General features: G+C 62.4%; 1 protein-coding gene across 2 annotated transcripts in view; it reads left to right on the top strand.

Annotated features, from left to right (window-relative positions):
• The first annotated feature begins 4,789 nt into the window (after positions 1-4,789).
• Positions 4,790-22,535, top strand: part of NACC2 (NACC family member 2) — a 62,638-nt gene continuing 44,892 nt past the window's right edge. Inside the window, exon 1 of one of the 2 annotated variants that reach the window (XM_037036456.1) lies at positions 4,790-4,893. The gene's annotated coding sequence lies outside the window, so the exon portion shown is untranslated. The remainder of the gene's footprint in view (positions 4,894-22,535) is intronic. The other variant, XM_037036458.1, reaches the window with a different exon arrangement.

Raw genomic sequence — 22,535 nt, 5'->3', positions numbered from 1 at the left:
GGAAGGCGTGCAGTTGCAGAATGAATGAATGAAAGGGCAGGCAAGTGAAAGCCCTTGTCCCCATCCGTCCTGGCTGCTGCGACAGAACCACAGCCACAGCTGGGGGGGACTTAGGAACAACACAGACTTCCGGTCTGGGGGCTGCAAGTCCGGGGTCCTGGTGCCGCAGGTCTGGTGTCTGGTGAGGCCGTCTTCTCGCTGTGTCCTCAGTGGGCGGTGGAAGGGGCCAGGGCTCTCCGGAGCCTCACTAGGGGGCACCAATCCCATCCTTGGGGGCTCCACCCACAGGTCCTAGTCACCTCCCAAAGGCCCCACCTCCTTTTCCTTCACCTCGGGGGCCAGGATTGAGCATATGAATTTGGGGGACATACACTCACAGTAGCATGTCCCTGGTGCCCCCAGGGCCTGTCACTCCGTGGGCCCTCTGTGCTCACTTTCCAAATGGCCCTGGGAGCTGGGTCTCATGGGCAGAACATCTCCCTCCAGGAGGGGCCAAGGCAGTGAGTTACCGGGGAAAGGCGGCCCCCCCATTCAGGACCTGGGCCACTGAAGTCCCTCCACTCGTCTCGCCCGGGTGTCTCCAGCTGCTGTTGCTGGCACTGCTCCCGAGCCCTGTCCGATCTCATCTCCGGGAAGCGTGTGCCCAGCTGTCACCCATGTCCAGCAGAGGCACCAACCGCCCTCGAGCTGGGTGCCCACCCTGGCATGGGGACCACTGCAGCCACCCGACCCTCCGCCTTTGTGAGAGGCGGCGGCAGTGCCAGCTGCTGGCACAGCTGCGCAGAGCGTGAGAGGGAATTTAGGACAGAAAGGGGACTGGCAGCTCCGACTCACACGGAAGAGGCTCGCGCACTGCCCTGATTCTCGCACACAGACCAAAATACTCACCCAGTTTCCTTCTGTGCGCGGGGTCCAAACTCATCAGACAAGAGCGCACAGCTGGTCCCCGGCCCCTGTGGCCGCCCCTCAGGCTGCACTCACCAGTTCACCGACCCGAAGGCCAGGCCGAAGCCGGGAGGGGTGGGAAGGTGAAACACCTGTGTGGACAGGTGCCCCCCACCACACCGGGCACCCAGTGGGTGAGGGCCCCACCCTCCATGCAGCTGTTGGGCGGGGCAGGTTTGTGAGCCAGGGTGGCGGGCCTCTCCCCAACCCTGAGCCAGCCCTGCGCTGCAGGCTCCCCTACAGTGGAGGTGGGCCCAGGGCTGGAAGGGCCGAGTGCCTGTCCGGGCACAGCTGCAGGCGACCTGGTGCCGACCTCTCTGGGGAGTTGAGGGGTCCCTGCTCTCTGCGCCTCAGTTACAGACCTGCGCGGAGGGGGGAGAGGAGTGCACCTGGACACCGTCCTGCCCTGGCCTGTGAAGTGCAGTGACGAGAAGGGAACATGCTCTCCCAGGCTCTGGAGGCGAGGGGCAGAGTGGTGAACAGTCGCACACCCGGCTGCCTGTTCATCCCTCAGTGGTGAGTCAAATGCCCCGGGAGCCCTCCCCAAGGGGCCAAAAGCGGGGCAGCTCTGTGGGTGGCAAACAGAGGCCCTGCCCTTGGAAGCCCGGTGCACTGGCTGGGCAGGAGCAGCCTGGCAGGCTCCCCCATCAGCACAGGTGGCCCTGGGCCCTCAGCACCCCACCTCCATATGCAGTCCAAGCCCCACAGTCCCCTCCCTGGACCCCCAGCGGGTCTAACAGGAACCTTCTTCCCCTTCTAGCAGCCAGGACCCCTGGTGCAGTAACCCAAGAAGCGGGCTGGGCTGGGCCAGGCTGGGTGCAGCCCAAAGCTGTCGATTCTGACACAGCATTGAGGCAGAGCTGTCAGGCTGGGGACAGACTGGATCTGGAGTGTGAGAAAGGCGGCGAGGAGAAGCCAGAGGTGGTTGGCCAGCTGCTGTAGGCTTGGAGCTTCCAGGACCAGCTGCCATCCGGTGCAGAGAGGGTGGGAGGGCAGAGTCTGAGTTCAGGGAGGGGCTCTGTGTGGCCACATCAAGTTTGAGAGGGCCATCAACCACCCAGGTGGACAGGCTGAGGCAGCAGCTGACTAAGTGAGCTTCGACAGGCCCTGGCCCTTCTCTGGGATGAGCCTCAGATGGGGAGGTGAGCCTCTTCCCAGAATGGACTCGGGTCGCGTGCAGACCCGACTAACTGCCTCAGGGCGAGGGTCCCTGCACCCCTGAGGTCCACACACAGAGCCCTGGCGACACAGCCACAGGGCGCCCAGGAGAACAAAAGTGGAGCGAGCAGAGTTTGGGTAAGTGGCTGGGAGGGTCTCGGTGAACTGGTGTGGACCCAGGAGCCCTGGAGGATGGGCTTCCTCTAGCTCCCTCCTCCATGGAAACCTTTCTCAGACAAGACGGGTCCCCACTGAGCACATGGCCACCCGCAGGACCGCAGCAGCGGCCCCCAGCAAGGTACCCAAGGCTTCCATCATCCAGGGAAGTACAGATAGGCCGCCAGGCCAAAGCTGAGCTCCCGGGGCACAGAGCACCCCCTGACACCCTTGCCTTGGTGGCTCATCAATATGCTCATCTATCCCTTGTGACTTCCCTGTTCCCCCAGCCAGATGCTCTGAATAAAGGGAAAATCAAGCCTCAGGCCAGGAAAGCTCAGGACCCTTGTCAGCAGCTGGGGCTGCAGTGCTATCAGCCCCCTCCGGAGGGGACTGTAGCCAACGACCTGCATATCAGCCAGCAGCAGGCTGAGGGTCACAACGTCTGAACAGTCTCAGGTCAAAGGGAGGGAGGGAGGTTCCCGCCCCACTCTTCCTGGGTTCAAGTCTTCCCCGCTGCCTGCCCAGGAGCCCTGAGCGAGCCCCAAGCTCACGGCATATCCCGCCCCAGCTGCATCCGTCCGCCCATCCCGTTAGTGTAACAGGAATAAAAAGATCCCTGTGAAAACCACATTAGAGAACACACATGGGACACGCAGGAAAGGTTGGGAGCTGCGTGTCAGGGTGGGGAAGGGGTGGCGGACACGGCCCCACAGAACCTGCACTCACCCCATCGTTCTTTGGGGAGCAGGTTTCTGGTTACCAGTTGCCTCCTAAACACTTGACTTTTCTCCAAATGTCCTTCATTAGGGAAGAAGGAATCTCATTACTCTTCAGAAAATAAAAGTGAGAATCACCACCACGTACAAATACATGGGCCAGCTCCCCAGGCACGAAGGCTCCCCCAGCGACCATCCCCCGCCCTGTCCTCACCTGCCCCTTCATACCTCCAGACCCTGCACGGTCCCCTGCAGTGGCCTGACTCCCGGTCTGGAAGCAGGGAGCGACACCTGTCCCTGCTCACACGTGCCACCTGTAGAAGCCGATTTCCCAGAGGCGTGTGCACTACCGAGATGACAAACTGGATGGAAGAGCATTGGGTGTCCTGGGCTGCTGAGCTGCCCCGCCCAGGCACGACTCCCTCCCACCTGGCCCCAGGGTCTCCGCTGGCCCTCCTGCAGGGCAGGCGGAAGACTGGGTGGCCTCCTGTCTGTCTCGCCTTGCACCACCTGGGCCAGGAAGACACACCAAGCTACCTGACATGTCTCCAGCCGGGAGGGAGTCTGCCCCGAGGGCCTGGAAGTGGCAGTGGAGACTGTGGCCATGTTTAGCTTGAAGTGGGGTTCAGGAGAGTGTCCATAGAGTCCTTGAGGGGGGAGGATCCGTTTATGACCAGGGTCAAGGACCTAGGATGAGCCAGGGGACAGGAATACTCGGACCAAGCTTCTGACAATTGTCTTAGGAATGACCTTGGCTAGCTGCCCTGCAGGGCTTTAACCTCTGACCCCCCCCACGGGGCACAGAATGGGGCCTGGGAGGGTGGGTGGGCCTCTTGCTTTTCACATAACCCCTCCTTCCCAGCGACTCCATGCTGGGGGTCACTGTCCCTGTGCCAACCCCGTTTTCCTGCAAGTGTAGGGGTGAGGGAGCCGGGCTACCTCAGCCCAGGGAGGACTACCGCAGCCAGTCCTGACCCCAGGCCCCAGGGTGGGGCGGAGGCGACTGAGCGGAAAGAAGGGGTGAAAGGGAGGTGTTTGTGGGTCCCTTCGGGTGTGCGGACCGCTTTATTTCTGCGCACTTGTTTCAAAATGGCACGTCTGTTCAGTAATGAGCCAGTGCAGCCGGAGCACACCGGGTCTGAGAGCAGACCTCGCGGCGTCCCCGCAGTTCGCAGTTCTCTGCCCTGCGCAGGAGACGCCGGCGCCCCGTGGTTCGCCCGAGGGCGCTCCCGCATTCCCGTTTTCCTGGCTGCCCTGGTGTCAGCCTCAGCGGAGGCCGCACACCCCTTCCGGCCGGCCGCCCCACTTGGCGGCGCATCCTGAAGGCTGCTCGGTGCAAACACTGCCGCTGCAGGGAGGGGCGTTCCAGGGGCGGGAGTGGGGTGGGGGGAGTGGCTCGGGGGCTTCCTGGGTCCGCGCGGGGGTCGGATGGCCAGAGAGTGTGAGTAGGCGCCGCTGTCCTAATCTGCCCGGCTGCCAGGCCCTCTGCCCTTCCGCATCCGGCCCCGGCCCAGTGCCCGGCGCAGGGTCGGACGCTCGGAGCTGGAGAAGGCTGCGCGCAGGAGGCGGGGGTGGCGGGGAGCTACCGCCTCTCACTGAGTCTGGGACCCCTGCGTCCGGAATCCCCCAGCTCAGTCTTCCCGCCCCCTCTCCAGCATTTCCGCCTCCCTCCTCGGGACACCCCTCCCAGGAGGAGCCCACCTGGTAGTGAGTACGAGCGCGTGCGCGCGCGGCCGGCGCGCTGTCCCTTTAACCGGCCCGCCGCGCCTCCCCCGCGCGCCCCGCCCCGCCCCGCGGTGCGGCCGGTGCTGGGCGAGGCCGGAGAAAGTCCATGTGAGCGGAGCGCGCGGACGCCGGAACACTTCCTGCCGCCGGCCGCCGCTGCCGCAGGCCGGACCGGGCCGGGCGCCCGCAGGTACGCCCAACTTGGTGCAGCCACCAGGGTCGCCGCCGCACTTCCCCAAACTCCGCGGCGCCGGCCGCGCGCGCTGCCGCAGTGCCCGCCGCCGGCCCGCAGCCCAAGTTCACGCAGCGCGCCTGCCCGGCCGAGGTGGCCGCGGGGCCCGGGGCCCGGGGAGGCGCCCCGAGCCGAGCCGCACTCCGGTCCCACCGATGGAGGGCCACGGGCAGCGCGCTTCGGGCAGACCCCAGCCCTGGGCGTCTCCCTCCCGCAGGGCTTGTCCGGACACTCGTTCCCCCTGCCCCCTCTCGCCTCCCCCTCCCCCCCCTGCGACTAGATACACGGAGCCCATCCCCTGGGGGTCGGGAGGCCAAGACGCGTTTGGCCCCGGGCTAGGGCTGGGAGGAGGCACGCCCTCCCTCCCCCGCAGGGGTCCGAGGCCGACCTCCGGGCTGCGCATCAGTCGGGTTTTGCACCTCTCCTTCCGGGTCCTGTGGGCGCCTTCATGGGTATCGCTGCTCCGGTTCACTCGTTGTGCGGACCCCAATCTGGGCAGGGAAGATGTGGGCCCCCCCAGCTTCGGGGGGACCTGGGCGCGGGCTGAGCTGCGCCATGAGGGGCTCCCACCTGCCATCCGCAGCCGGTCTCTGCGCGAGGAGATTTTGCGGCCCAGGCCCCCTCTTCAGGAAGCTCTGAGGTGAGCTCAGAGCTTGCTGCTCACATTTTGTGGTCAGGCCAGGGGTCCTAAACTGGTTCACCGGTGTGGGACTCGTGAGGTCAGAGGTCACCTCTAGGTTCTGTCCGTCCTGAGCTCCTTAGAAGTTCTGTTTCAGGCTGGTGCTGACCAGCTCTCTGCTGCCCTGTAAACTTGTGGCTTTGCAGGGGGTCAGTCCCCTGGAGCTGGCCATTCCCACAGCCCCCAGGTCCTCCCCCCACCCCCCACCCTATTACCATCTGCATCGTTGGGCGTGAGATCTGAACTGTTTCTGCCCACACGGGCATTTGGCGCCTCTTTTCTAGTGGTATTTCTTGGGACTCACTGGGACCCAGCCGTGCCTCCTTGGGCACACTGTAGCCGAGTCCATCCTGTGTGTGGCTGGGAAGGGGGCGGGGGGAGGGGGGCTGGAGCCAACAGGGGAGGCACGGGGCAGCACGCTTCCTGCCCTCCCCCAACTTGCCGACCTGAGCACCTTGGAGCGCACTTTGTGCCCCACCCCCTCAGCGTGCCCCCCTCCTGCTTCCTGCGCCCGCCCGCCTGTGTGGTCTGCAGTGGTCTCTCCCTAGGTCTCCCTCCCCACCTCCTTCCGTTTGCCCAGAGGATCACAGAGGGACTGCAGGGCCTGCTTGTGTGCAGGGTGTCAGTTAGAGTCACCAGGACTCGGGAGAGGCAGCTTCCCATGTTGGCTCCATTTCACAGATAAGAAACGATGTCTCAGGCAGCCCACACCCTCCCATCTTCCAGCAGACCACCTTCCCCCTTCCTGTGGCCCACTGAGCTGCTCTTGGGTGCCCCCCTGGCCTGTTGGCATTTCCCCCGGGGGGCATTTCACTGTTGCTTGGCACCTCGGCTGCAGCCTGAGCCAACGAAATAGAAGATGAGACCCAAGGGGTTGGCCCCCCGCTGTCTCCTAGAGGTGGCTGGAAGGATCACAGAAGTAGAACCAGATACCACTGTCACCGTTCAGTGGCCAGAGATCTGTTGTCAGTGGTCACACCCAGGGAGGGCACGGTGCTGGACGTGGTGTCTGACACCGAGCTGACTGCGCCGCTCCGTCCACCCTCACCCAGGCAGCCACGTAGGGTCTCCCGCAGGATGTGTGAAGAGGGGGCGGCATCGAAAGGTGGCTGGTGTTGAAACGCTAGGCTGCCGCCTGTCTGTGCCGGGAACCCCCAGGTTCTCGGTCATGTACGTGTGCTTACCCAGAGGGGCCCTCTCTGGCTGGTGGCTCGGGGGTGACTTTGTACAGAATCTTTCAAACCTTTCCCTGTTTTTCCACCAAAACGTGAGTGTGCATTGTTCACATAAGAGAGGTGAAGACAGTGGCCTCCGAAACCTGGCTCCTCTGGGACCTTTAGCTCTGGGGCCCTGCTCGCCATGGCTCTGTCATAGGCTGGGGTGGGCCCAGGGCCCCTCCTGGGGCAGAGGTAAGTGCTGTGGCGTCCACCCTTCCAAGGATGTTCCCAGCCCCACTTTGCACCCCCTCCCCGGAGGCCCATGCTCCCTGGAGTGCAGAGTGGGGGTCCGGTGCCCAGGACTGGACCCCTGCAGCCCGGACCTCCGCCACCCTGCCAGCAAGTCCTATGCAGCCTCCTGGCAGCCGCCCCGCTTCCCAGAGACTGCCCTTTGGGCTGTAGGGGTCCGAGGAGCAGCTCTGGAGGGGGGCCAGTGTGTGGGGGGGTCAGCTCAGCTCCCCAAACCCCCCAGCTCAGGCCCCCTTGCCCGCAGTCTCTGGCACGTTTCTCGTGAGAACCAGGGACTTTGCAGCGGTAATGGGCGGAGGTGGCAGTGTTGGCTGGCCTGGCTCATCCCTGTGGCCAGTGTCCCCAGGGGCTGGCTTCCAGGCCTGGTCTTTGAGGGGGAGCAAAACCCTGGGGTGCCCTCGTGTGTGTGCATGTTGGGGGGTGTCCCAGAGCAGGAACGGGGCCTCCTGCCCGCCAACCCAGAGATACTCCTGCTGAGCCCAGGCTTGTGACGTCTGGCGGGCCATGGGCCTGATGGGGGCTGGTGAGGGGTGGCAGGACCCAGTGGGGGCTGACCCGCTCGGGCCTCTCACACCCCGGCCTGGGCGCCCGTCTGGGAGCCAGGCCTTCCCCTTGTTCCAGTGTGACGCTAACCTGTTTCCATCTCCGAGCACCTCGTGCCAGTGTGATGTGCTTTTCCTGGCATTCCCTCGACCCTCCCCCAGGCAAGCAGTCTGGCCCTGCACTTGTGCAGCCCTCCACCCCACCAGGGAGGAGGACTGTGCCTCTCCTGCTCCGCCCCACCTGTTTTTTTCTCCCTTTCTGTGTTCGGAGCCCTGGTGAGCTGTGGAGGGTGTGCCCAGAGGCCAAGCCGCTCCCCCAGGGGGACGCCCCCAGCGCTGCTCACCTCTGGGCAGGGAGCGCCTGTCTAGGCTGCCTCTGTCTCTGCTGGCCAGTCCTCGATCTCCCCAGCCTGGCCCTGGATGAAGTCACTCGCAAATCTGCTGGGGCCTGCCCCAGGTTCCCTCACTGTCACCTGCAGCTGCTGGCCCACTGGGAGCTGAGCTTCCTCCTTTGAGGCCTAGCCTTTGTCTTTAACGTTCAGGTTTGGGAACCCAGTGGGGGCCCTGTGGGCGAGGGTCTCCGTGGGGTGGGACCGGGTGGACACACAGGGGTCTGGAAGTGACTGGACATGCACCACGGAGCACGGCTCCCTGGGGGGCCTGGGGTCAGCATCCTCAGAGTGGAAGTGGTACCCACGAGGACAAGAGCTGTGGGCACCGTCACTCCCCAGGACCCGGAGCACGCTGAGCAGAGACGACTGGGGGCAGCTGGGCTCTCTGGGTACCATCCCACCCCAGCTGCTGTTGGCTGGGCCCATGTCCAGCAAGGAGCAAGGAGGCAGCTCAGATGGGGAGCTCTGCCATCTCTTCCAGGTCGCATCTGGCCCAAGGCTGTGTGAGCTTGGGGGGGTAACTCGCCCTCTCTGAGCCCTGCCCTGTGCGCCTTGATGCTACTTGGTAGAGGGTGATGGTGAGCAGGCCTAAGCTGGGGCCTCTGTGTAGGATGGGTTTGGCCTGCAGGCCCTCTCCATATGCCCCCTACCAAGAAGGGCGCAGGAGCCGTGATGGGCGCGGGCCCCTTTAAGGGGCGGCCGCTTCTCTGTCTCCAGGGAGGATGGAAGCATACTTTTCTCTGAGATGGCTTCTCTGGCCCCGTGGGTCTCTCTGAAGGAATCCCGCCCCTCCCCCGTGGCCCTGAGCCCTGGCATCCAGGAGGGCACATGGCCATGGATGGGCCGGGAGCTCCTGGGCCCCGCCCAGGCCTGCCCAGTGCCTGGAAAGCAGGCAGAGCTGGGGGCGGGGACCAAAGGGGCCTGAAAGTGTCCATATATAGTCACTGGGGTGAGCAGTGAGCCTGGCTGTGTCCGCACCCAGCCACTGGGTCCCTCGGCAGCCTGGACCTGAGAGGGTGCTACTGGGGGAAGCTGGATCTGCGGCGGAGGGTCAGACAGCAGCAGGTGTGGGCTTGGTGCACCTGGAGTGTTTGTTGATTGAAAATAAAAATCTAGGCCCTTGGTAGTCAAGGCTGAGTGTACATCCAGAGACAGTGCCTTTGGAAATTGGAGGCAGTAATACGGTCCGAGCCCTCCGGGGCCCTCCTTGAGGACGCCTGCCTGTCTACAGGCCCAGCCCTTGCCCCACAAAATGCCCCCCTCATTATGGGGGCACCTCTAGATGCCCCGGGCCCACCCCTGCAGTTATGAAGGGTATTCTGCCCCACGGCTGGTATTTTCTGGAATCTGCCAGTGGGGAGGAGGATGGGGGCTGCTGAGTGTGTGGAGAAAGCCCCTTGCACTCCAAGAGCAAAAAGAAGTGGTTCTGGGTGGTTCGTCCACCCTGGTCCTGGGCTGCGCCTGCGCTGGGCGGTGTCCTCATCTGTCCCTGTCCCTGTGCCAGGAGGGGAGAAGTGACTGCCTTTGCTGCACTGGACTTTGGTGCTGTTAGAAAATCGCAACATTAATGTGGTTTTGCTCATTTAATTCAGCTTCCATTGCACTGTGAAGGCCTTTGTTACATTCCGTAAGTCGATACTTTTTGTTGTTGTCAGCAGTTTCTTCTTCCTTTTTTGGGGATATAAAGCCATTAGGGTGAGAGAAGATTAAAAAGATACATTACAATTAAAATGTTAATGAAATCTGCATCATACAACTTTCCAAACCCTTTAGGCATTAATCTTGCCTGTGTCATGTCCATTAACTTTGGCTATTCTTATTCTACACTGACCCCTGCTGAGAGATTTGTGCTATAATTGGATTTTTTTTTAAATAAAAAAGAAAAAGCTTTTAAGAAAATAGAGGTTGAGCGGTGGCCCGGCTCCTAAATGTAGCGAAATGAGAGGGGAGCCCATGGCTTTTTCTGTCCCAGCTTTGCAGAGGCGCAGGGGCCCCAAGTGGTAGGCCCGCCCCTCCAGCTCCTTCCGCCTCCTTGGCTTTCCCAGTGGTGCCCCCTGCCCCACCCCACTGTGACCCCCAGGTCACCTGCCAGGGGCATCTGCCAGGCTGTCAGAGGTGCCACAGTCGGGATGAGCGGGCCTGTCCTCCGGAGAGGGCCCTGAGACGGCAAGGGGTGACGGGAGCCCTGACTTGAAGACGAGTTCTCAGGACACTGTTACCCACGGGTCTTGTGGACGTCTGGCTTCATGGGCATTGGGGGCTCCTGCATGAGGCTGGGCTGGGGGAAGGGGGAGCCCTGCTCACCCACTGCCAGGGCAGCAGGGACCCCAGCACGGCAGGCAGTAGAGGCCCCATGAACTTCTCTGCACAGACTCGCCCTTGACTGCAGCCAGAGCCGGGATGGCTCTGAGCAGTGCTCCTGCTGGGAAGGGTCCCCTGGCCCCAGCTGGGGTGAGGCTGGGGCGAGCGGGGTCATGGGGTGGCCTGGGGCGTTGGGCCCCGGAGCTGTAGCCACAGCCGTGGCACTGGGAACCTGGTCAGGTGGTTGGCAGTGGGGCTGCAACAGATTTCACGGCTGTGTGTTTTTGCAACACCTTTCTATAAAGGGAAACATAATTTAAAATATGATTACTTAGTGTTGTAACAGCCGCCTCAGCTCCACGCTATGCTGAGATCATTATCAGGGGCTGATATTAACTTGCAGAGAATATTATGCAAATTGCCTGCTGGAAACCCTCTCCCAGGATGCGAGGGGTGCGCGGGGCGGGCCGCGCTGCCATGCTGCTGTGACCCCGGCTGTCCCTGTCGGTGCTCAGCCTGCACCCTCCCTGCACACCGGCCTTGTCCCCTGCCTGAGGGGCTCGGGAGGGACACAGGGAACGGGGAGGACCCAGAGGAGGCTCCAGAGCAGGGGGAGAGCAGGGTGCTCCACGTGCGTGTCCTCTGCGTGTCCTCTGCGTGTCCCCTGGGCCTGCCACCGGGTCACGTTGCTTGTCGGTGCGGGGACCCAGCAGGTGCGTGTGGGCCTTCACTGGCTGCTCTGGTGGTGACGCTGGAGACTCAGGAGGTCCCAGCACTTGCTTGTCAGCCCCTGAGGAAGACACTGAGGTCACAGACTGGCCTCCATGTGACTTCACACCTGGCTTTGCAGCTTCCTGGGGCTGGGTCAGCACCGGGGACTGGGGGTGGGCGGTGAGGGGTGGAGTGGGGGCTGGGGGTGCATTGCTGCTCCTCTTATTCTTACCCAGAGCCATGCCCCCTGCATCCCCCAGCAGGTTCTGACGGTGGGGGGGGGCAGTCTAGCAACTTCAAGGTTCCTTCCACTCACCCCCAGTCCCACTGTCCCGAAGACGTCAGACAGAGGGAGTTTGGCATAAAATGTCCCTGACCCCACAGCAGGGTGTGTGGCTCTCAGGAGCAGCACCCATCTGGCAGCCGTGTGTGTCTTCAGGCTCGCACCCCAGCGCTGACCGCTGGCATCCTCCGAGCCTCACACCTGCCCTTCCCGTTGAAGTCACTGTGACTGCCCATGTTGGTGACCATGGGCCTGGTTCCCAGTGCCGCCCCTGTCCGGGGCAGACGGAGGGGCCTTGCTTTCTGGGGCAGTGTGGACAGGAGGTGGCCTGGCTCTGGAGGCCGCTAGACCTGGACAGGACCTTGACCGTTGTTTGCAGGGCCTCGTGGGGACTAGCCACATTGCCCCCCGCAGGGCCAGGGCGTGGAGCGCGTGCTGTCCTGTGGTGTGAGCCCTGCCCTCACTGAACTTCTGGGGGACGCCGGACGAACACCGTGACCTCCACAGGCCTCAGTTTCCCCGTGTGTGCAGTGGGGGAGCCGACTGGGAGCTCTGATGCAGAAGTGAAAATGGGGTGCATCCCAGGATCATCCCCAGGTGGCCCCTCTATAAAGGTCACCTGGATTCCAAGCAAGTATCCTGATTGGAGGGCCAGGAGGACCCCCCAGCTTCTCCACTGTGACTCAGCCCACTTCTCCCTTTCCTGCTAAGCGCACCCGCTTCTCTGTGCTCCCCGCTTTGTGACCACTGGTCCAAGGGCGGCTGTGGGGCAGGATCAGGGCCCAGGGCTGGAGAGGAGTGTGAGCCCGAGACCACGGACAACAGACATTTCCCTCTCAGTTCTGGAGGCCACATGTCCGAAGTCGAGGCGTGGGCCAGGCTGGTTTCTGCTGGGGCTCTGGGGGACGCCCCTGCCTCCCCCAACTCCTGGCGCCCCCGGCCAGTAGACATGTCACTCCCGTCTCTACGTCCAGTGTCACAGGCCGCTCTCCCTCTGTGTGTCATGTCCAGGTTCCCCTCTTCCTGTAAGAACAGCCGTCACCGGATGTGGGGCTCCCTCCCTGCAGGGGGGTCTCGTTGGGGGAACCCTAGATAATCACACGGGAAAGATGCTGTTTCCAGACAAGGCCACGCTCCGAGTTCCAGGTGGACTGGAGTGCCGGGGGCCCCGTCTGCCCGGCGTGGTCGGGGGCATCTGGAGTCCCTTTCGTGTCTGGACGGGGCTGGCTGGGAAGCGAGGATCCGTCTCGCTCAGGTAACCACGTCTCCACCCTCCGCTTGCCGTTGAGGGAGGGCCGCCAGACGCCCGGCCAGGCGGCATGGGACAGGGCCCGTGTGGCCGGGAGGTCTGGGGGGAGCTCTGCTTTCGGGAGCAGAGCTGGGGTGCAGGGCAGGAAACGGGGCCAGCGATGGAGGAGGCTCTTCTTGAGACAGTGTCTGTGGTTATGTAAGTTCGGGGACAGAATTTGTGTTAATCGCCGTAACCCAGTTTGTTCAGCCCGTTGGTGTCAGGGGAGGGCTTTTGGGGGGGAGCGACGTGTGGTCACGATGGAGTCCCTGTGGCCAGGCCTGGCCGATGCTGACCCGCGCAGCACCACGGGCTCCGGCCGCGCGACCCTCGGGCCCCCTCCCTGTGAAAAGTGATGTGAAATTGGGGGAACTTAACAAATTGGGCAAAGGGAAGAGAGAGGGTAGAGCTCCGTCCAGCAGGAGGAGGTGGGTCCCCAGGACCGACCACAGCGTCCAGGTAGCCGTGGGGGTGCAAGGAGTTGGGCCATTTTCGGGGCTCAGAAGAGCCCAGACCTGGGACTGGAGGTGCCATTCACCTGGGGCCATGAGGACTCGGTGGCCACAGCGGGCTGGGCACTGGGCAGGCCAGCCGGGTCCAGGCCCAGTGGGATGGGGATCTGGCCATGGGCAGGTTCTCAGCCCCCTGACCACCCAGAATGGAAAGCCCCCCACCAGCACCCTGGAGTCGGCCCCTGGCTCTGCCGGGGGCCTCTGGGTGTCAGGATGCCAGGCAGGGGTGGGCTTCTTCTGAGGGGGAACGGGGCCAGCTTCTGCTGCCCAAGCCCAGCGGCCCGAGGAGGGTCCCGGTCATGTTCACAGACCGGCTTCTGAAGGTGTTCAGATGTCTGGCCCTGGATTGGGGTGGACCCCAGAGGCAGGTGTTCCCCAGGAGGAGGCACCCCTCCTTGGGGGGGCATGGTGACAGTTCCCTCCAACCCCTGGTCCCCGAAGGTGGCCTCCTGGACAGGCAGGCCCAGCTGTTAATGTCTCTGGTGTTGTGCCCAATGGCCAGTTGGGTTCAAGTCCTGTGTGTCTTACACAGCTTCAGTCTGGAACATTCTGTGGGACTTTCTCTGGCTCTTATGACCTTGACCCTGGAGTGCAGGACAGCCTTGGAGAAGGCCCCTGGTCTGGTCTCTGACCGTCCTGCTCAGATTCCACGTGGTCACTCCACGAGAGTTTTTGTCTGATGCCCGTTTTTCCTAAACGGCCTCCCGCCCGCAGGCCTGGGGTGGCGGCAGGGACTTGGCGCGGTGGGCGGGGGGAGGGAGAGGAGTTGGGGGGAGAGGGCGGGTGAGCCACCCAGGGGCTGGCGGGTGTGGAAGGGTTTGAGCTCAGGCCTGGGAGTGTTGAGTGGTGAGCAACAGGGCACCAGAACGAGTGATGTTGGGGTTACTGGGAACCACGGCTCCGGGAAAGGCGGGCTTTTTCCTGGCTGGTCAGCAGCTGTGCCCCTCGGTGCCCGGAGCCCCGAAGCTCTGAGCCAGGTGCCGTGCTGTGCTGCCCCTCACCCGTCTTCCTGTGGGCTCTGGAGCCGTGTGCCAAGGATGAAATAGGCGGTAAGGGGGTGTCCCCCAGCCTGGTGTCCTCTCCTGCTGGTGACCAGTTGGAGGAGAGGCGGGGTTGCGCCTCAGGAGAGGTGCTCTGCCGGTGCTCAGGCCCATGGTCCCTAGTCAGGGGGTCCGGGACCCCACTCCCTCCCGGGCTCTAGGGTTCGGCCCCTGCTGGCCCTCCTGGTCCTGGTCGCCGACATTCCTTGGCTCGTGGCCACATCGCGCCGGGGATGGGGCCGCCTCCTCTCAAGAGGACACCAGTTGAGTTGAGAGGTCACCCTAAATCGAGTGCAACCTCATCTTACTTTGACTACATCTGCAGAGACCCCACTTTCACATAAGGTCACATTCTGAGGTGCCAGGTGGGTGTGACTTTTGAGGGGGACCCTAGCCAACCCAGCACAGGAGTGAAGGACAAATTGCTCACCCACCCGTCCCCTCCTCTCAGTGTTTCCTCCTCCGTCTCAGGCTTGGAGGTTACAGTGGCGCCGTCTCCCTGAGCACGAGATGTCCCGTGTCCCCTGACCTCCGGTGGGGCCCCGGCCCTCTGACCTCCTGGCTGAGTTTCCTCTCCTTCCGCGGGCTGGGGAGAGCATGAAGCTTCCAGCCCGTCGAGGCGGGGGTTGCTGCCCCCTTGGGGCTCTCCATCGGGGTGCGGGTGTCAGTCTGGTCGCCGCAGGCTCACGTCACCATGTGGGTCGGATGGAACGGAAGTTCCGTTCACACGGCCCTCCTCTTGCTCCAGAGGGAGGAGGCCCTACGTGGGGTTGAAATCGGCAAAATAACATCAGCTGCTTGGGGGCCAGGTCGTCTTGGAGAAGGAAGGAAGTAAATGCCCGGGGTCAGGATCGCCCAGGGGGACTAACGTGGCTGCCCGCCAGCCCACCCCGCCCCCGAGCGGGCACTTGGGGTGCACAGAACAGAGCTCTGTGGGAGCCGCTGCAGGACCATGGGTGCTGTGGGCAGCTCCACCCGCTGGCCTGGCTGTGGGGCCCCAGGGGCTGGGAGTGGGGTTAGGGTGCCAACAGGGAAGGTGCTGCCTGGCGGCAGGTGGGGGCCTCGCCTTGGCTCCGTGTTTGGTTCTGTTTGGTGACTCCGAGGGCTGTGCCTGGCACTTTACAGGTGAGGGTGCCCCAAGGTAGAGCTGGCACCTGGCCAGGATTCCCTGGGGAGTCAGTTGGCCTCGTGGGCACTCATGTCCAGGACGTCCTGCCAGTGGCTGGAGGCCACAAGGCAGAGGCTTGGGAGGGCACCACGGGCTGCCCTTTCTCATCAACCCCTGCAGCCCTGGGAAGAGAAGTTCCCCCGACCCCCACCTCACTGCTGGGTGATCAGGGTCTGGCTTCATGGTGAGCCAGGACCCGGGGTATCTGGGGAGTGTCTGGTACCCCCCCTTCATGGAAGGGGGGCCTGTGTTGCAGAACAGGTGGTGTCCCACGGCGCTGCCCCGGGTGGGCACAGGCAGCAGGTACCCAGGGCAGCCGTGGCTGCCAGCTGCCCCCTGCCCTGCCCCCTCACCTGGCACTGCCTGCCTACCTGGGCCAGTTGCATCCAGGTGGACGCAGCCCTGGGATCTGTAGGAAGGGCAGTGCCTCCAGGGCGCGGTGGGGAGGGCACAGCAGCCGGAGTGCCTGCCCCTCCCAGGGCCCTCAGGCATTCCTCAGGGTTTCGGTTCCTCCTTGCTGGGTCCTTACCACGCTTTCATAATAATTACAACTGAGTGGAGGCCCCAAGCAGGCTTGCTCCGAGCCCCAGCAGCTGTGATCACATTACAGTCGCTGATTTCCAAGAAACCTCACGAGAGCATTCGTTAGAGCCCGCAGCAGAGGCGGAAGCCTGGGGATGTGTGCCCAGGGCCACCTTCCGGATGCCGGGCAGGGACAGTGGCACCCGAGCACCACCCCGTGCTAGTGGATGGAGGTGCCAACGCTGGCGCCCGAGCTGGCCTCTGCCGGGGGGCCGGGGGAGTGAGACGTGCAGGTGGTTGGTTAACTAGGTCAAGTTCACACGCTGACCCCTGTCTGCCCCGCTGCCCTTTCCCTCTGGGTTTCCAGCAGTTGAGGCCCTTGCAAGTCTCGTGGCAGCCGTCTCGGTTCTGAGATGTGTTTGCCCTCCTCCCTGGGAACTCTTTCTCATGTCCCTGCTCAGTTCCAGCTGGGGGTTTATGACCCCTGGTGAACACACTGTTTCTTTTTCCTAAGACTATTTGAGACCCTTGACCAGGGGCCGTGGCATCATAGCTCAACGCCCCTGCTACCTCCATTCACCCAAGCAGCCCTCGGAGGATTCGCTGTCCCCACACCTCCTGGAGGCTGCCGTCTGGCCAGGCTGGTGTGGACGCAGGGCCTTTCTAGGCCAGGTCTGGACTGCCTGTGAGAGAGAGCCCTGTGAGGCCTCCCCATGAGGCGGGGCCAGGAGTGCTGACCCCACCTGTCCCCCCAGACGAGCAGTCCATCGGTGTGGCCACGTCTGAATTTAACACGTCAGCCTCCCGCGCCTCTGCAAGCAAACTCGTTTTGCGGACTGCTTGCTGACTTTGGCCCTGTCGCTCCGAAGTGCGCTGTGTGGGAGGGAGGCTGGGTGATGCCTGCCCCTCGAGCCTCCCGGATCGGGGTCTGTCTTGCTGGTGTCCCTCCCATGCCCTGTGTGTGGAGAGGACCCTCGCCACCTGCTCCCCCCAATAAGATAATCAAGGGCCCCTTGCAGTGCCCCGTCTGGGCTCAATTCTGTGCTGTCTGGGCTGATGGGGAGTTTTTAAGACCTCACTGCAGTGGCTGACACACTGTGGGTGCTGGCCACGCGGGGCCCCTTCAAAGAACCCCACGGGGCAGTGGGGGGGTGTCCACAGCTCTGGGTGGCGCTGTGAGTGGACCTGGACCCCCGCCCTCCCCACACACCTCCATCTTTCCAGTCTGAGCGGAGGGGAAGAAGGTGGGCCCCGGGGGGAGCTGAGGGGGAGCTGAGGGCGACCTGGGGTGCAGGCCCCTCCACGTCGAGGTCGACGTGGACGTGGACCGAGGGAGTGTCACCTACCTAGAAGCCGGGGTGACACCTGGGCCCATCCTGTGGGGCCCAGCCTCCTGAGGTTCCGGCCGCCCAGCAGCTGTGGTTTGGGGAGCCGGCAGCGGGCTTCCCTGCCTTCGTTCCCCCGTGCAGCCCCCTTGCTGCGCTCCTGTGCTCTGTGCCCCTGGCCCAGGATGGACGCTCAGCCGCGCGTGTTGTTCCCAGGTGTGCCCTGAACTTAGAGAGTGTGCGTTCTGCTTTAAAAAGCCATGATTGAAGTCAAATTAACGTATTTACCTTCAGCATTCCCACGGGAGCCGTCAGGCAGTCGGAGAGGGGCCACGGTGACGGTGGCGTGCTGTGATGGTGGCACCTGGCTCTCTGGGCTGCGGGGACCAGTGATCCTAAGGACCCCCCCTGTCTCCAGCTTCCCTGCTGCTCCCAGGGCCTTGGGGAGGGAGGGGCGCTCTGGCCCCAGGACCAGGACTGCTGGTCTCGGCTCATGTGCCCAGGTCAGCGTGTGGCCCAGGAGTACTTTGTCATGAGCCTGTGGACAAGGGAGCCTTGTGTCTACTGTCACCGTGCAGGTGCCAAGCCCCGGGCTGGTGGGCTGGGCTTGGTGAGACTTGGGAGAGATAGAAACGGCTCTGAAGAACTCGGGGCTCCAGGCCATTGAAACGAGGCCTGGGACTCTTTGGGGACCCTGCGGTATGTGTCTGCTCTTCTCGTGGAAACAGTCCAGGGGCTGAAGGGACTGAGGTTTGAGGGCACTAGGCTGAGGGCAGTGAGGGTCCAGGGCATCCCGGCTGCTGCCTGCGAAGGGGGTGTGGCTGGGCCCCCGCCCCCCAGCACTGTTTTTGCAAATAGGTGAATGGATTGCTGAGATACAGTCCTGAACATTTCGTGATAAAGAGCTATTAATGGAGGAATATTATTTACTCGATGAGCTTCTTTGAAAAGCACCCCTGCGTGCAGCCGGGGGTCCAGCTCCGCCGCTCAGTTCTCCGGCAGCTTCCCCCCCCCCCCCCCCGCCTTCGTTTCCGCGTAAGTGGTCATTTACTTCACACTCAGCCAGGCGGCCTGCCGAGAAGGGCAGAGCCCCGAGTGCAGGACTTCATCTCCTTTGATGCAGCCAGCCCACCTAGGAGACCGGGGTGAAGGTCAGGTCAAGGTCAAGGTGTGACCCCCCCCCCCCCCGCCCCCAGTGTAACTTCTAATTGCTGGGCGAGTTGTTTTCTTGTCTGGTGTGAATGGGTGGGGCCCCCTTTGCTGGGCGCTATGGCTGGCCAGTGGGTCCGGGGGTGGGGGTTGCTGTGGAAGGCCCTCGGCGGGGGTTCCGTGGGGACTCGCCCACGTTCTATGTCTAATCTGTTGTGCTGGGCCCGTGGGCCATCACTTTGGGGCTCTCCTGAGCACCCCCCCTGCACCAGGAAGGATGGGCGTGGGTGCTGGGTGTGCAGCTGCGGGGAATGGTACTCTGTTGGCCCGGCCCGCCCGCCTTTCCTCCAGCTTGCACCTTTGGACGGTCCCTTCTGAGGGTTCAGTTTCCCGACTGGTAGAATCCTCTGGCTCTGCCGGCCACGTGTCTGTCCTTTGCTTTCCAGGGGCCGTGAGAACTCCTGCCCTCCAGCGCTCCTCCCCGTGAGTAGGGGCTTGTGAATTCTCGGTGTGAAGGGACTGCCCCCTGGCAGCCGTTCCCTTGTGGCTTTGGGGCCGCATCTGTGCTGTTGGAGGATTTCTGCCGAGGGTCACATTCCTCTTCTGTCCTCGAAGCTGGACTCTTGTGCCTTTCACGCGTAGGTCTGATAAAGTGTGACTTAAAGTTGAAACTGTGGTAAAACACACCACGGAACACTGACCGTCCCCACCCCGTCTTGGGGCACGCACGGCTCAGCGGCAGCAGGGACAGTCCCACTGCTGTGCAGCTGCCACCACCGTCCTCTCCAGGACCATCCGTCTTCCCACATGGACACTCGGTCCCTGTGAGACCCCCACTCCCACCCCTCCCCCAGCCCTGGCCCCACTGTGGACTCCCTGTCTCTGTGGGACTGCCTCCTGCAGGGGCCACGTGTCAGTGGGACCATAAATACACATCCTCCCGTGTCATTTCACTCAGCACGGCGTCCTCAGGGTCCGTCCAGGTTGTACCAGGTGTCAGGCTTTTCTTTTTCCCTGACGTTCCACGGAGTGGAGGGAACGAGGGCTCAGAGCGTTTCAGGAACCGAGTCGAGGGTTTTAGTCCTTGAGGGAAGAACACGGGCCTCGGCTGTCCGTTAGCTGCAGAGTTGCCCAACTCCCCACAGGACAGGAAGCCATGCCCTCGGGGCTCTGTGGGGCACAGATCTGAGAGTTCACCCCTCTCCAGTCTGAGATAGAATCACACCAGATAGCGAATCAAACAGAGATAAGAGGACCCCAGTGGCCTGCAAGACCACGGCCACAGCGAGACTCAGGCAGGACACAGTCACCCCTTGCTGTATTGGTGGGGTTTTTTTATCCTCACCCAAGGACATTCTTTCATTGCTTTTAGAGGGAGAGCGAGGAACAATGATGCGAGAAGAGAGCATCGATTGGCTGCCTCCAGCACGTGCCCAGACCCGGGGTGGAGCCCCCAACCCTTCAGTCATGGGGTGGCACGGAGCCACACCGGCCAGGGCTTGGCAGGCTTTTGATCATTGTTCTTAGTAAGATCCCTCTGTGATCATAAATAATCTCTAAAAGAGGTTTTAAGAAGCAGGTTCCATTGCATTCCATCCAATTCCCTGTCCCAGCAGGAGGGGCCGTGGGCGGTGGGCACGGGAGCTGGGGGGCTGATCTGCTGCTGCCCTTGGGGCCCCTCTCGAGGAAGCTCAGGTGGTCTCTGGCTCCAGAGGTTGCGTCAGGAGCTGCCGCGCGGTGCGCCAGGCTCTTGGCTGCACAGCCCGCTGTCGGCAGCAACGCAGAAGAGGCCAGGTTCCCAGGGCACAGCTGTATGTTAAGGGCTTCCCCACAGAAGGCCAGGGACGCCACAGGTCTGTGGTGCTGCAGCCTGAAGCCCCGAGGAAGGCTCCTCCCAAAGGAAGCGGGAGGCTTCCCGGATTCCAGGGCCCACCCCCACAGTCAGGTCTCACTGACTGGTGCTTCCCTCATGTCCGGACCTTGGCCGTCAGCCCATGACCTCATGGACCTCCAGGCCATGGCCCCCCTCCTGCCCCCAGGGAGCAGCAGCCCCCTGCTAATGACCCTATGGCCTTGGTTATTTCACACGGAAATGACCGGGCCAGCCTGGAGGGGTGCATGGGTGTCACCCAGAACCTCTGGGTGAGGGTGTGACTGCTGTGTCCCCAGAGTGAGGACCAGCACTGGTCTGGAGTGCCTGCACAGGACTGTGTGACAGCTGAGGTCCCGTGCGTCACAGCAGGTCCAAGCTCAACTCTGGAAGTCTGGCTCCGGGCTCTGTGCCGCCTCCTGGGCACGGCCCACCTTGGAGTTGGGAGCCGGGATCAGAGGGGATGTGGACATTCGAATAGCAGGACAGTGGGTGGCTTTTGCCCTGCCGTCCGCTACTCGGAGGGACAGCAGGGTGTTTTAAGTGACCTTAGAAACCGGTGGTGCCCTTGTGGGGGAGCTCAGCTGCCTCGGGGTGAGGAACTTTAAGGAAAAGTCAAAGTCTGGGAGGTGACAGAGCAAAGCCGGACGGTCACTCTGGGAGACTTGGGGCCAGCGGCAGGGGCCCAGGGAGCCTTAGGGGCCCACGCCCTGCCGACAGGGCTGGCTTGCAGGACAGACACTAGGCTCCAGTTACAGGAGAACCACCTTTAAAAATTACCATATGAATAGGTCCGTTAACACTGAGCAGAAGTTAGGCCCTGGCCGGGTGGTTCAGTGGGATGGAGTGTCGTCCCCGATGCAGCCGCAGGTTCAGTCCCCGGTCAGGGAACCCAGGAGAACCAACCGTGACTGTCCAGACCAGCGGGGAGGGGCAACAGGTTGGCATTTCTGTCTCCCTTCCACGCTCTCTCCAAAATCAATAAAAATTGTTTAAAAGTCAGATTTCGCCCAGACTACAACATTTGGAGGCTTCTGTTCGAACATTGTAAGCTGAGGGAAGAGGGGTCTCTTTCTGCAGCCCCCCAGCCCCCGGTTTCTGGTGCCGCCACTGGAGGGCTTTCTGTCTCCTTTCTCCTGGACCAGCCTCTTCCCACTTTGAAACAAAATGCCCCTCTTCCCGTGATCATAGAAACACACCTCTTTACACGCGGTTGGCCCTCGAACAACGTCGGGGGTTGGGGGCGCTGACCCTTGGGCTGTCGAGAATTCATGCACAACCTGTGTGTCCCCCAGACTTCACTACCAACAGCCCACTGTGGACTAGAAGCCTTACCAATGGCGTAAACTGCCCATTAACCCGCATTTTTTACATCGTATGAATTACATCCTGTACTCGTGCAATGAAGTGAGCTAGAGAAAAGAGGGTTATTAAGAAAATCATGCTCTGGCTGGTGTGGCTCAGTGGAGTGAGCGCCAGCCAGTGGACCAAAAGGAGGTCGCTGGTTCGATTCCTGGTCAGGGCACANCCACTGTGGACCAGAAGCCTTACCAATGGCGTAAACTGCCCATTAACCCGCATTTTTTACATCGTATGAATTACATCCTGTACTCGTGCAATGAAGTGAGCTAGAGAAAAGAGGGTTATTAAGAAAATCACGCTCTGGCTGGTGTGGCTCAGTGGAGTGAGCGCCAGCCAGTGGACCAAAAGGAGGTCGCTGGTTCGATTCCTGGTCAGGGCACATGCTTGGGTTGCAGGCCAGGTCCCCAGCTGGGAGTGAGGCAACCGATCGCTTGATGGCTTTATCCCTTGCACATCCATGTTTCTCCCCGTCTCTGTCTACCACCCCCCCCAAAAGTAAATAAATACTTAAAGAAAAAAGACAGAAGGAAAACACAGCACCAGACCTATGCACGTTTATTTTTTAAAAATCTGTGGGTAGGTGGCCACGCACCGTCCACACCCATGCTGCCGCAGGGTCCTGGAGCTGTGATCTGAAGTCACACCTCCCGGCCACCTCGGGGACTTGTGCTGCCCCTACTTGGTCAGTGACGCGTTGTTGACTTCCGAGCCTGGCTTCTGTCCGGCGGGACTGCCCGAGACCTGCTTGGCTCACACAGGTGTCTCAGGGCGTTGGGCAGACCCAGCGCGCAGCCGACAGGGTCCCTCAGTCCTGGGAGCCGTATCCAGACGCCCCCTCGGGCCCCTGACACCTCAGCCAAGCTGCAGAAGCGTGGCCTGTGGTGGGCGCTGCCCAAAGCCAGAGACTCCGTCTTGAAGTTCTGGTCATTGGTCAGTTGTTTTGATGCTTAAACTTCAAATCGTCTGGCTACCTAAACATTTCAACAAATT

This window comes from Sturnira hondurensis, unplaced genomic scaffold (genome assembly GCF_014824575.4).
Source record: "Sturnira hondurensis isolate 20B ecotype Veracruz unplaced genomic scaffold, ASM1482457v3 Scaffold0022908, whole genome shotgun sequence".
Classification (NCBI taxonomy): Eukaryota; Metazoa; Chordata; class Mammalia; order Chiroptera; family Phyllostomidae; genus Sturnira; species Sturnira hondurensis.
Note: the sequence above shows the minus strand (reverse complement) of the source record. Positions and strands in the feature narration are given on the sequence as shown.